The sequence below is a fragment of the Ceratotherium simum genome, chromosome 32 (genome assembly GCF_057802395.1).
Source record: "Ceratotherium simum simum isolate JZ-2026a chromosome 32, ASM5780239v1, whole genome shotgun sequence".
NCBI lineage: Eukaryota > Metazoa > Chordata > Mammalia > Perissodactyla > Rhinocerotidae > Ceratotherium > Ceratotherium simum.
Window position 1 is genome coordinate 21,907,279 of NC_141931.1, and position 13,435 is coordinate 21,920,713.

A 13,435-nucleotide genomic window follows, 5' to 3' on the forward strand; every position below is an offset into this window, starting at 1 on the left:
AATTAAATTATAATTGTAAAAGTGCCATGATGGACAGGTATAGAGGCAAAATCAAGTTCTGACAAGCTCCTTATCTTGTCCCCTTGCCTAGTAAAGAAGGGAGACCATTTTTCAAGTGCCACTCTTTTTGACCATTGTCTCTACTTCTCTCATGGTTTGCTTTCACTTTTCTTCCTCTTACATCATTTCGTCATAGTCATAACAACTATCGTGTCAACATATTGTCTTTAAACACTAAACGGTAAATGTGGCTCCTTTGGAAAAAGTCCTCAAGATACGTGATCTGCCCCCTTCCTTGCTTTGCTTCTGGAGCAACTGAGTGGGTGTTGACGTCATTGACTGAGATGAGGAACAGTGGAAGGGAAACCAACTTGGCAAGCAAAGTTCATTCGCGACATTTGGGATATATCTGTGATATTAAGTAGGTCTGTCAACTAGGGAGTTGGATACACTTGTCTGGAGTTCAGAAGAAAGGCAGAGGATGGAAAAATAAATTTGACGGTTTTCTTTTTTTTTGAGGAAGATTGGCCCTGAGCTAACTTCTGTTGCCAATCTTCCCCTTTTTTTCCTTTTTTCTCCCCAAAGCCCCAATAGATAGTTGTATGTCATAGTTGTACATCCTTCTTGTTGCTCTATGTGGGACGCCGCCTCAGCACGGCTTGATGAACGGTGCGTAGGTCCCAACCCTAGATCTGAACCAGTGAACACCGGGCCACCGAAGCGGAACACGCAAACTTAACTACTGTGCCACAGGGCCAGCCCCAACAGTTATCAATGTATAGATGTTATTGAGATCCTGGGTATGAATGAGAAAGCCTAGACTTGTAATCTTGAGGAACTCACAAGTTTAAAAGTTGGGATGAGAAGGAGTTCTCAGCAAAAGAAACTGAGACGAAGGTAGAGAATTTTGAGGAAACAGGGTTTTTGGGGGGAGATATCAAGTTTTGGAGAGATCAAATTCCAGCTTTGCCAGTTATTAACTATGTGACCACACAGGTAATATTGGTCACATCTCAGTTTCTATCTGTGTAGGGGAGATAATTATGCCTGTCTTAGAGAGAGCTAGCATAGGGTGGTGACTAAGTAATAAACTACATGACTCCTAATCTTGGCTCTGACACTTTCTAGCTGGGATATGGGCAGGTTCCCTAATTTCTCTATCCCTCAGTTTTCTCATTAGCAACATAGGCTTAATAGTACCTACCACATTGGTTTATTGTGAGGATTAAATCATTAATGCACATAAAAAGTTTAGGATGATATCTGACACATAGTAAATAATTAATGTTAGCTCTTATTATTATTGAGCTGTTTTAAAACAGAGAACCGATGTATAGGACTTGCCACATAGTAAGTACCCAAAAGATGATAGCTATTGTTGTTAGCTTATTATTATAATTATTAAACTGATATCTAAAGTTGGGTATGAAAAGATTAATTCAAAGTGGTATCCCCGTTTAGATGAGTCTTTCATTAAGTTGGAAGAGAGGAGATAAAACACAATGGAATGGCTATTTCTACAGCTTCCATGGGGAAAATTTAGGGAAGTATAATGTACAAATTATTATGACTGCAGTACAGAACCTTCCCGAAGGAAAATAAGCTAGAAATAACACCCATCCCTTTACCTTATCCTTAGCAACTGACCCAAGAAGTGAAGTGACGTCAGACTTTCTGGGTAATAATTTTTTTTTCCCAGGTCCATTTCTCAATGTGACAATATCATCCTGGATTACGAAGGCAACCGCTTTTCACTTGGATTCTTAAATACTTGGAAGCAGTGACAAGGTATGTTGCCAAAATCAAATTACAATAATGAAGTTAGGGATCATAAAGTCTAATCTACTCATTTTGAAAATGAAACATCTGAGTCACAGACAGGTTACAAATGACTTGCCGTAGTTTCACTGTGTTACACGGAGAGCAGCCAGCCTCTAACACCAGACACCAGGTCTTTGATTCCCAGCCCAGTCCTCTTTGAGCTATCATGGGTACAGATTCAGCAATACACTGGTCTGACCCAGGCAGACATTCTTGTTTTATTATGTATATTGGCTGATCTTGTTAGAACCAGATTATAAAATCACGTTCTTATTTTATATTCTGACTGTGTAAAAGGGGATGTCTGTATTATTATGTGTGTGGTACTCAGTTGCATAAGGTGGGGGAAACATCCTAGAATGGGAGGAAATATTACATGAACACGTGAACTTGGGAATCAGAGAGTCCTGAGTGGAGATTCTATTTAGTAGCCGTGTCATCCTGGGCACGTTATTTAACTACGTTAAGCCCTAGTTTCCCCATCTATAAAAACAAGGGAAACAGTATCTACCAAATAAAATCATTGGGTTCATTAATGACTAACACACACTAAGAAAGAAGCATCTGTTTATTTCTCTCCATTCATCCATTTAACCACTCAGTGTTAGAAACTTGAATTAGTTATTTTTTTTTTTGTGAGGAAGACTAGCCCTGAGCTAACATCCGATGCCAATCCTCCTCTTTTTGCTGAGGAAGATCGGCCCTGGGCCAACATCCGTGCCCATCTTCCTCTACTTTATATGGGACGCCTGCCCCAGCATAGCTTGACAAGCGATGCACGGGTGCACGCCCAGGATCCAAACCTGTGAACCCCCGGCTGCCAAATCGGAGCACACGCACTTTGCTGCACCACTGGGAGGACCCTTGAATAGCTTTAATAGAAATCACAAGAAGCGATCTGGAATTCTATATTTAGACTGTTAAGAATTGGCATATTGCTTGGTAAATAAAAATGAAACTCCAGTCTATGATTGTTTCCTTTAAAATATTCTGTTCTTCTCACTCTTGTTTAATCCTATAGTCCTACATCAGGACACAGGTTTTCCTCCCTCTTCCAAGAAAGCATTTGTAGAGGAGGAAAAACCTTTCCTCTACCCTCTTAGGTTCTTTTACTAAGCTGTGTCAATTAAACTCACAAAAGACAGATTAACAGGGGAAAAAAGTGTAGAAATTTAATTGATGTTTTTAATTGTATGTGCACAGGGGCTCCATAGAAAAGAAGTGAAAAGCCCAAGAAGCAGTTATTTTCAGAAGCTTATATACCATGTTAACAAAGGGTAATAAATTACGGAGAAGTGCCTAGACAAAGGAAAAAGGGGTTTGGGCTTCTAGGGGCAGTAAATTGTGGGAAGGTAAATATATACTGAAACTAATGGAACATAAGGATTATTTTAGTAAGGTTTGTGCAGACTCATCTTGGTGTCGACTTCCCATCTTCCTCATGGCCATAAATCTCCCAAGAGAAGGAATTTATGGCAGGCTTCATTTCTCAGAAGCTTCTGCTTTTAGTCAGATAAAGGGAACTCCAAACAGGTTTCTTTCCGCATTTGTTGATTCTCAATTGCCTTCAGCTCAAAATAATCTATATGCCAAAGTAGCAAATTTTGGGGTGGCATATTCTTTTTTATTTTTTTACTTAAGAATAGCTTTATTAAATACTGAAATGTCTTTTTTGTGTGTGTGTGTGTGAGGAAGATCAGCCCTGAGCTAACATCCATGCTAATCCTCCTCTTTTTGCTGAGGAAGACCGGCTCTGAGCTAGCATCTATTGCCAATCCTCCTCCTTTTTTTCCCCAAAGCCCCAGTAGATAGTTGTATGTCATAGCTGTACATCCTTCTAGTTGCTGTATGTGGGATGCTGCCTCTGCATGGCCGGAGAAGCGGTGCGTCGGTGCGCGCCCGGGATCGGAACCCGGGCCGCCAGTAGCAGAGCGTGCGCACTTAACCGCTAAGCCACGGGGCCAGCCCTGGGATGGCATATTCTAATCCCCTTCACATTCATTCACTTATTAGTCCTTCTATCAAAATGTTATTAAGTGCCTTCTATGGCCCCAGGACACAAAGATTAGTAAGCCATAAATCACAGCTTCAAGGAGCTCAGAGTCTTAATGGGAAAACAAATATAAACAAATTATTCCAATATAGTATAATGAATGTTTTAATAGAGATGTTCAGAGGCTGCTATGGGAACCCAGGTAGGGGTAGGGAACTAATTTGATGTACGTGGGGTGGTGGTGATAAAGAATGACTTCCCAAGGAAATAAGGCTCGAGCTACTAGTCTGCAAACATTCATGAGAGAAAAGGCATTCTAGGCAAAGGCATAATACATGCACTAGGAGAAGAGGAAGTCCAGTATATACAGACTACTAATTGTGGCTAGAACTTAGACCCGTGGGGAAGCAGCAGGAAATGAAACTAGATATATAGGCAAGAGCTATACATTATTAAGGGCTCCTGCTAAGGACTCTAAATTTTACCTTGTAAGTCAGTGGCTTCCAAAGTGGGTTGGCACAAGGGGTATGCAAGATGATCCATTTAGGCAAAAATATTAGAACTTCTATTTTTATTTATTCTTTTCTATTTTGAGCTGTGTACTATAAGGTATACAATTGTGTAGTATTACATATATACACAATTTATATCTAAGTAAATATACACGGATTGGGAGTGTATTCCCTCCTTCCCTCCCCATAGAACTGTATGATCAAAGAAGTTTGGAGACTATTGCCACTGAAGGGTTTTTCCAAGGGGAGGTAAAGGATTAGATTTGTGTTTGAAACAATACTCTCTAAGGTCAGTAGGGGGCAACATTAGAAGCAATTAGGGAGGAGAACCAAGAAGTGGCTGCCAACAGTGTGGGTTTGAGTTGATGTGAGCCTGAACGTAGGCTGTGGCAGTGGGGATATGGAGGAGGACCCAGTCAAGATCTTTTTTATTTTTTTGCTGAGGAAGATTTGCCCTGAGCTAACATCTGTTGCCAATCTTCCTCTCTTTGTATGTGAGCCACCGCCACACCATGGCCACTGACAGATGAGTGGTGTAGGTCTGTGCCCAGGAACCGAACCCGGGCCACCGAAGCGGAGTGTGCCAAACTTAACTACTAGGCTACCAGGGCTGGCCCTCAAGATCTTTTTAAAACATACCAATTGCATTTTGATAAGGAATGGTGAGTGGGGACTAGGAAACTATTGGGGAGGAAAAACTTTTCCTCTACCCTCTTATGTTCTTCATTTGGGAGTGTGTGAATTAAACTAACAAAAGACAGATTAACAGGAGAAAAGGCATACAAATTTTATTAATATTTACATGCATAGGAGTTCACAGAAAAGAAGTGAAACAAAGAAGCAGTTAGACTTGGGGGCTTACATACTATTTTAACAAAGGAAAGGGGGCTTGGGTTTCAAGGAATGACAAATCATGGGAAGTGACTAGGAAATATATGGGGAAGTGATGGAAGATAGGGTTATTTTAGTAAGGTCTGTTTATGCAAACCCATCTGGGTGTTGACTCTCCATCTCTGGTGATAAGAGTCAGTCTCCTCTTCCTGATATGGGGGTTAGGGATGGGGGTGGACGCCTTCACAAAGGGAAATTCATGCTCTGCTTTTAGGCAGATAAGGGGCGATCTAGAGAACTCTTCTGCGTCTGTTGATTCTCAATTGTCTTTGGCTCAAAATAATCTTTATGACAAAGTGACATATTTTGGGATGGCATATTCTGATCCCCTTTAGCACCATTAACTGAAAGAATAAAAATAGAAAAAGGAGTAGATGGGATTGGATACAAATATTAAGTTCAGTTTTGGAGATTTTAGGTTTGAAGTGTACTGGAATATTTCATCACAGATGTCACACAGCAAAGACTTAGAAATATAGGTCAGGAATTAAAGAATTAAGGCCAGTTAGATGACGTAGGGTTAGCTTTCTCATCACATATCCCTGAGTTCCCCCAATGAATATTGAGTCTGGTTATTCTGCTGGATAAACTGAAGCGAGAGCAGAATGAGAGATGATATTTACAAACCTCTGTCATTGGTTACAATAGCTGAGAACACTTTCTTTTTTTCCCTTTTCTTTTTCAGCTTTACTGAGGTATAACTGACAAATAAAACTGTAAGATATTTGAAGTGCACCTTGTGATGATTTAACTTTTCCCTTTTCTTTTTAATCTTTACCTTAAAGTTCATTGTTGTAGCAGGATTTGTAATCCTGGGGTAAAATTTTTCAGGTGCACTGGTTTCTCACCAGTGTTAAGGCAAAGAAAGGACTGTTTAAGCACTATTTATTCAAATTGCAAAGCCATTTAGATGATTGTGTTTACTGCTGCAAAACTGATTCAGTGACAGCTCAGGCTTATGGAACATATACTATGAACACTGTGCTAAGTGCTTTATTTGAATTACCTCATTTATTATTCACAAAACCCTATGAAAAAGTACTATTACCACAACTTTTAAGAATAAAAAGCTGTCAAGTTCAAATAGCTAGTAAATGTTGGAACTTGAATTTGAATTTATGCAGCCTAACTTCAGAGATGCATGCTTCTTGCTTTCCACTCTGGCTCCCAAATCATTTCTCTTCCGTCCTCTTTCAAAAGCCTTGGCTCCTGTGGGCTTGTTTCTTCTGTCTATACCCCCAGCTACTGCAGCTCTCCAGAAACACCTTCTGTTGTCCTAGTCTGTCCACTTGAATTCACTGAAGTTTTGGCTCTTTCTTCACTATTTTCTTTGCAGCCTCTACTCCTGTCAATCTGTTAACCCCATCCACGCTCACACATGTGCCGCATTTCCTTCAACTTCCCTCCATCCCCAGCTTAAATTCCATGACCCTTCATTATAATCATTCTCTTTCAAACACCCGTAATTCCCTTATTCTTCTCTCTCATTACTCTCGTGGAAAAAAAAAAGCCACCACCCTGATTAAACCTAACTGTTCATCTCTTCTCGAGAAATTGGCATATATAGGCTGGATGGTTTTACTCAACATTCATGAACACAAACCTCAGGTAGCTTTGCAGCATGACCTGGCAATCCTCACTATGCATCTCCTTTGCTTTCACTCTTTAAGGTGTCTCTTTCATATTTTCTCCTCTTTTTTCAAAGCTCCTACAGTCTCTCCCTTGCCTCAAGCTTAGCTGATGACTTTGCCTCCAATTTCATTGAGATAAAAGGAACAATCAAACAGGAAGTTCTTCCTAGTCCCCCCTCCAAATCTACAACCTTTTCTGTACATGCATCTGTCTTCTTTGTCCTCCCTCTAACTATCATGGAGAAATGCCTCTGCTTCTATCAAGGCACTCTTACCACTTGCACTGTATTTTTATTTATTTATTTATTTTTGATGAGGAAGATTGGCCCTGAGCTAACATCTGTTGCCAATCCTTCTCTTTTTGCTGAGAAAGATTGGCCCTGGGCTGACACCTGTGCCCATCTTTCTCTACTTTATATGGGACACCTGACACAGCATGGCTTGATAAGCAGTGCGTAGGTCCGTGCCCGGGTTCTGAACCTGTGAACCCTGGGCCACCAAAGCAGAGCATGCGAACTTAACTGCTACGGTACCGGGCCGCTCCCACTACCACTTGTACTTTAGATTCCGTTCCTTCTCACTCCCACAAGGATTTTGCTCCTATGCCATCTTGTTTTCTCTCTCCTGCATCATTAATATTTCCCTCCCCTATTGGATCATTCCCATTAGTATACATTCTTTGCATATCTCATTAAAAAATACAAAAAAGATACAAAAGTAAAAGAAACAAAAGCAAACAAAATCCTCCCTGACCTCACTGTTCCTAGAGTTATATATATTTTTCTGCTGCTCTTCACAATAAAATTTCTCAAATACCTGTCTTCACTTTTTCCATCTCCAATTTAGTCTTGAATTATTCCAATCTGTCCCCACTCCTTCATTGAACTGCCTCCCAAAGTCAACATTGATCTCTATGGTGTCCATCCAACGAGCACTTCCCTGTTCTCATGTTATTTGTTCTCTCAGGAACATCTGAGACAGTTGAGTATTTTCCTTTCCTGAAGCACCTCTTTTCTTGGGTTTCATGACACCACATTCTTCAGGTCTTCCCTTTCCTCACTCTGTCTTCTTTTCAGATACCTAATCTCTATATTTGGAAGTTTCTCAGGGGTTAGTCCTGGACCCTCTTTTCTTATTATTACATGTCCTTTGGTGATCTCATTCTTTCTTATGGCTTTAAATACTAGCTATATTGATGATGCTCAAATTTTCATCTCTAGGCCAGAATTCCCTGAATTCCAACTGCCCATTTGATATCTGTAGTTGGATAACTAGGACCTTCTAATTCTTCAGGTTTCAGCTGAAATTTTGCATCATTAAAGAAAGCTTTCCTAATCACTCTTCAGTAGCCATCATCTTCTCTCTCTCCAGTTACATTTCCTTGTTTATTTCCTTTGCAGCATTTGTTCTAACCATTTAACTTTTTTTATTTGCTTATTAGCTATCTATCTCCTGCATCAGATTATAATCTCACTTACTGGGCTTTCAGTATTTGCTATGCACTGTTCTAACCACTCTATAAGTCTTATGACCTAATTTGCTTTTTTGACTAACCATATTTATTAAAAGCTAAAAAACAAAGAGTAACCTCACATTGCTTCACTTCTAGTTTGTGAAACTAATAGAAGCCAGTATTAGTAAACTGATTTTCAATCTTACAGTTCCATGAGAAATTTCAATATGGTTTGGTAACTAGTACTATTATGTTTCATGTATTCTATATTTACATTTGTTTAAATGCACTCTCCACACTTAGATTTCTTATTGAATGGATACTCTCAGCATATTCATTTTTAGAAGCTGTTAAGTAGAGAGACAGAAGTAAAGTTGTTTGAAAAATTTCCATCAGAGATAAACCATGAAGAGATGAGTGCTTAAAGAAACAGGTAGCTTACCCTAGGTTAAATTAGTTAAACTAGACATGGGCTTCTAACAGACAGAGCTGGATTTGTTCAAGGTACAGCACACAGCCAGCAGAGCACGGTGTAGTCCACTTCACATGAGGCCTGTTATTTTTTTGTTTTGAGGAAGAATGGCCCTGAGCTAATATCTATTGCCAAGCTTCCTCTTTTTTCTTGAGGAAGATTCGCCCTGAGCTAACATCTGCATCAATCTTCCTCTATTTTGTATGTGGGTTGCCGTCATAGCATCGCTGCTGAGGAGTGGTGTACGTCCATGCTCAGGAACCGAACCCAGGCCGCCGAACTTAACCACTAGGCGACTGGGGCTGGCCTGCGGCCTGTTTTTTTTTTTTTTAACTCAGGGTTTGTCCTGCCCTGTAATTATAATTTCTTTCCCCTGCCTTTGCTTTCTTCTGTAAAGCAGCATTATAACTAGGTTTTAAGCAGAAAATGGTATCATGTATATATACACATAGGGCAGTTTTTTCTTTTTTCATAGGGTATAGTTCTGTCGATTGAAGTTGGGAAAAAGGAGAATAACGGATATTTCTGAGAATTTTCTCAAATAATGAAACATCTAAATAAACAATGTAATTTCCAAAAATAGTGAAGTTTGAATTATCATCAGCATGCAAAAATGATGGCTTCTTCAGAGCAACATGTTTCTTCCAGTTAGATTGCAATGATATCCCCACACCAGAAAGCTTTTGGTGGTGGGCTTGACATCTTTCTTTGGAAAGAAAAAGATTGGCAGCATTTTCAGTCTATGTAAAAGCATGCATAAAGGCAGTGGGATATAGCAGAAAGAGCTTAGATTTCTGGAGTTAGACTTGAGTATAATACTAGATAACATACTAGGTTTGTGATCTTGAGTAAATTACTTAATCTTTCTGTGACTTGGTTTCTATAAAATGGGGATCATAATACCTACAGGATAATTGTGATTAATTAAAATAATAAATGTAAAACAGCAAATGCTCAATAAAGATGACCTCCTCCTCTTTTGATCCCTGTATTCACATGATTTCCTTTTAACACCTGATGAAAGGCAAAGATTGACTTGATTTAGGATAAGAAGGATTTATTTATCAATAGGTAAACCTTCTTAAGGTAGTCAGACAAAATGTGAATAAGAAAACTTTGAAGAGAAACCTGGTGGCTATCACCAGAACAGTGTTTGGGGACAGTTCTCTCAATTGTTCATCAATGGTATAGAATAGCAGTATTTGTCTTTCTCTCTCTTTTACAACAAATGACTGAACTATTGGTAGTGTTTTAACAAAAAAATTTAAATACAGGAAGCATCAACACTCAGTTTGGGAGGGTCATTTGCCTGCTAAGAATAAATGGGAAGTAAAATAGCAGAGGCAAATGGGCAAAAGCTGAATAAAAGGGAACCTTACACCTGCCTCACGTATTTGAGGTTGGCAGCAGCTCGTTTGTGGGGCTTGGATATCGGGTGGAGCGCCGTACATCAAGCAAGAATCAAGACCAGTTTTGCACCTTTGTTTCTTTGGCTCCTGACCAGCCAAAGCCGACCGACCTGTACGAACACTCAGTCAGATCATGTTGGCAGCCCCCAGCACTGTTTCCATAAAAATTGGAGGCCAGGTGCACAAATTCAGCAATTGAAGAGGGAATAAGTTGTGTGGATAATCTGATGCCCATTTTAAAAAGCAGACTTGGTTTCGCACTCGGGAAAAATGACAAGACTAGCCAATTTTTTAAACGGGTGATTTCATTCAATAACCAGGGAGATCATTTCATTGTACTTTTAAAAATTTGCTTGTTAGAACATGGTACTTTCTAAGATCCCTATGGAAAAAGCCTTGATTCTTCTTCACTCTGGGATGTTTTTATGTCAAACATCTGAAACTGCTTCTGGAAATTCCCCCACGGGACTTTCCTAGTCTTTCTAGAGCACTCTTAAACCTAGACCCATCCCTAACCAACTTCTACCTTTCTCACCAGCCATATTCTCTAGCCTCTCCAGTTTCCAATTCCCTAAATCTTCAACCTCACCTCTAGAATTAGTCCAATCAAACTTTCCCTTCTTAGACCTCTTTCTTACATTCGCTCCAGGAAACTCCCATGAGAGTCACGTGGCCAAACTTGTCCTTAATGGCGCTCCGTAATTCTCCTACGGTTCCACCGCCCTTCTTTACCTCCTGTTAGCTCCGCCCCGCCCCATTCTCGCTTTCCCCCCTGCCCCCGCCCCCGAAGTGCCTGCGCCTGCGCATCTCCAATTCAGGCGCTTTCCCTTTCCTGGCGACCAATCCACTTCCTGCCTCCGGTCCTCAGAACACTCCACCCCTCTGCTGGGGCCCTGGCTTGAGGTGCTGGTTGGGGCTGCCCTATTAATTGCCTGTCTGAGAAATTCGCTCCTCTCAGCGAGTGGGCAATTCGAAGCAGCCGCTAAGTGTGTGGCATCTATCCGAACCTTTGCGAGCGATCATCCACCCCAGAGCTAAGCTCGGGGCATCGATATGCCAGGGGGCGGGCGACCCGGACGGTTTTCGAGCTGGCAATGGCGCGGACAGCCTCTTCCTTTCCACCGCCCTCCGCCCCGCCCCCACTCGCAGCCGGGCCGCGCTGGTGAGTGGCGGGCGGGAGGGCCGGCGGGCGGAGGGAGGAGGGGGAGCTGAGGGAAGGCGGGCCCTCGGCTGCGAGATAGGTGGGGGGAGGGGAGGGGAGAGCCCGAGCGCTGGAGTTGGTGCTGGGAAACCCGGGGCTAATGTTGACAACAGGCTCGAGGTGAGTCCCGAGGAACCTCCTTCCCCTCCGCTCCAACGATCGGGAGGAAGCGGGGCTGGGGGGCACCGGCCTGGACTCCTACTCCCTGGGGAACCCGAGAGGCGACTCCGCACCCCAGCGCTCCGGGGGCGGCGAACAGGAGACGGACCGCGGGTCCGGCGTCGTCCTCCTCAGACCCCTCTCGCAGAGGCTCCCCTGAACGTGCCCCGGCCCGGGGCCGGCATGAGGGGCGGGAGAGGGGGCGCCTGCCCCCCGTGCCCGGGCTGGGCCTCGGGGCCGGAGGCGGGGAGCCTGCTGTGGCGGGTGAAGGGGTTTGGGGGTGTGAGGAGAGCGAGGGGAGGTGGGGGAAAGCGCGTCGGGAGCCGGGAGGGAGGCGAGGGCGAGGAAGTGGGGAGGGTGCGTGTGTGGGAGGATGTGGAGTAGGGAGACCAGCCCGAGAGTCGCGGTCTCCGGTGGTGAGAGAGAGAGAGCTGAGAAGTTGGGGTTGGGGCGGGGTGGTCCGCGAAGGTGACCGTGGGTACCCCTAGGAAGGGGAGTTGGGGCGGGGAAGCGTGTTAAGTACCGGACTGTGGGGCCAGAGCGCGGGTTTGTGGGAGGTGTGTGCATGGGGGAAGGGGTTTTCGTGTCTTTGGGATTGGTGGGCATGAATTGTTCGGTTTACTTCCTTTTGATCATATAGGCTGGTTGATTCTTCACTTTGCCTTCATCCCAAAGCTCCTAGTACTGTCCTGTTGGTACTGTTGAACTAAGATGATCACGGGGTATTTGGTCTCCAGGTTGGCAAAGCAGAGCACGCTTACAGGTTTGGGGTTGAACGCTGGACCGGACCGTCAGCTGTTTTGCTCTTGTAGGACTTAGACGTAATGATGCATCAGACCAAAGGAGAACTATCACTCACCCTTCTCACTTATCGTAGTTTTTAGGTGTTTATAAGAATTGCACAACTTATCAAGAAAACCATTTTTGAGCTCTGGTGAAGCCTTGTAAAAATTTTGAAAGAGTCTTTTATACTAAGGACGTTCTTTAAAGACAGAGACTGGGAGATAATGCTCCTGTGCGGTTCTGCCCTTAGAACATTTTGAATAACAGACTTAAAAGGTAAAACAGCCTTCTCTTACTCTGGAGTACTTTCAGAGCAGTCTGATTGTGATTTCATACATAGTCCATATGGAACTTTGCAAAGGGCTATTTTTAAAAGGGAAACACCTCCTTTCTTTGCACTGTGTCCCCCAATACACTCCCTTGGTACCTGTCTTACTAGTAAAGTAGTTTTACTTTCTTTTGGAAGTTAAGAGTATATTTAGAAAACCAAATAAAATATACAGCCCAAGAGTCAGGACACTATTTTGGGAGCTAGGAAGGTGGTTTTAAAGCATGGCTTCCTTTTAAGGACTGTCTGAATGTAACTGTCCTTAGAATAATTTGTAAGAGCTAATGATATTCCAATTAAAAAGATCGCTAATTTTTATTTTGATTATTTTGAGATAGACTCTATTTAAAGTTCTGGTTTTTACTTGAAAATCTTTTTGAGACACTTCAGATAAAATATTTGGCTGTTTATTAAATTAAAATAATTTAATGAAGTTTAGCATTTCCTTAAATGTAATTTAATGTTCAGTATAATTTTTTTAAGTTGACATAATAGAAATGTATGCAGATCTGATTCATGATATGCGCCCGGGATCCGAAACCGGGCCGCCAGCATCAGAGAGCACGCACTTAACCGCTAAGCCACAGGGCCGGCCCTAAAGTTCTGGTTTTTACTTGAAAATCTTTTTGAGACACTTCAGATAAAATATTTGGCTGTTTATTAAATTAAAATAATTTAATGAAGTTTAGCATTTCCTTAAATATAATTTAATGTTCAGTATAATTTTTTTAAGTTGACATAATAGAAATGTATGCAGATCTGATTCATGATGTTTGTATATT

The 13,435-nt window shown here is 42.0% G+C and overlaps 2 protein-coding genes across 2 annotated transcripts in view; one reads left to right on the top strand and one right to left on the bottom strand.

Moving 5' to 3' along the window:
- SEC61A2 (SEC61 translocon subunit alpha 2) overlaps positions 1 to 13,435 on the bottom strand; it is a 213,892-nt gene that overhangs the window by 86,290 nt on the left and 114,167 nt on the right. The window lies entirely within an intron of this gene.
- The window catches only part of UPF2 (UPF2 regulator of nonsense mediated mRNA decay), a 110,238-nt gene continuing 108,221 nt past the window's right edge, over positions 11,419 to 13,435 (top strand). Inside the window, exon 1 of the mRNA XM_004425370.3 lies at positions 11,419 to 11,503. The gene's annotated coding sequence lies outside the window, so the exon portion shown is untranslated. The remainder of the gene's footprint in view (positions 11,504 to 13,435) is intronic.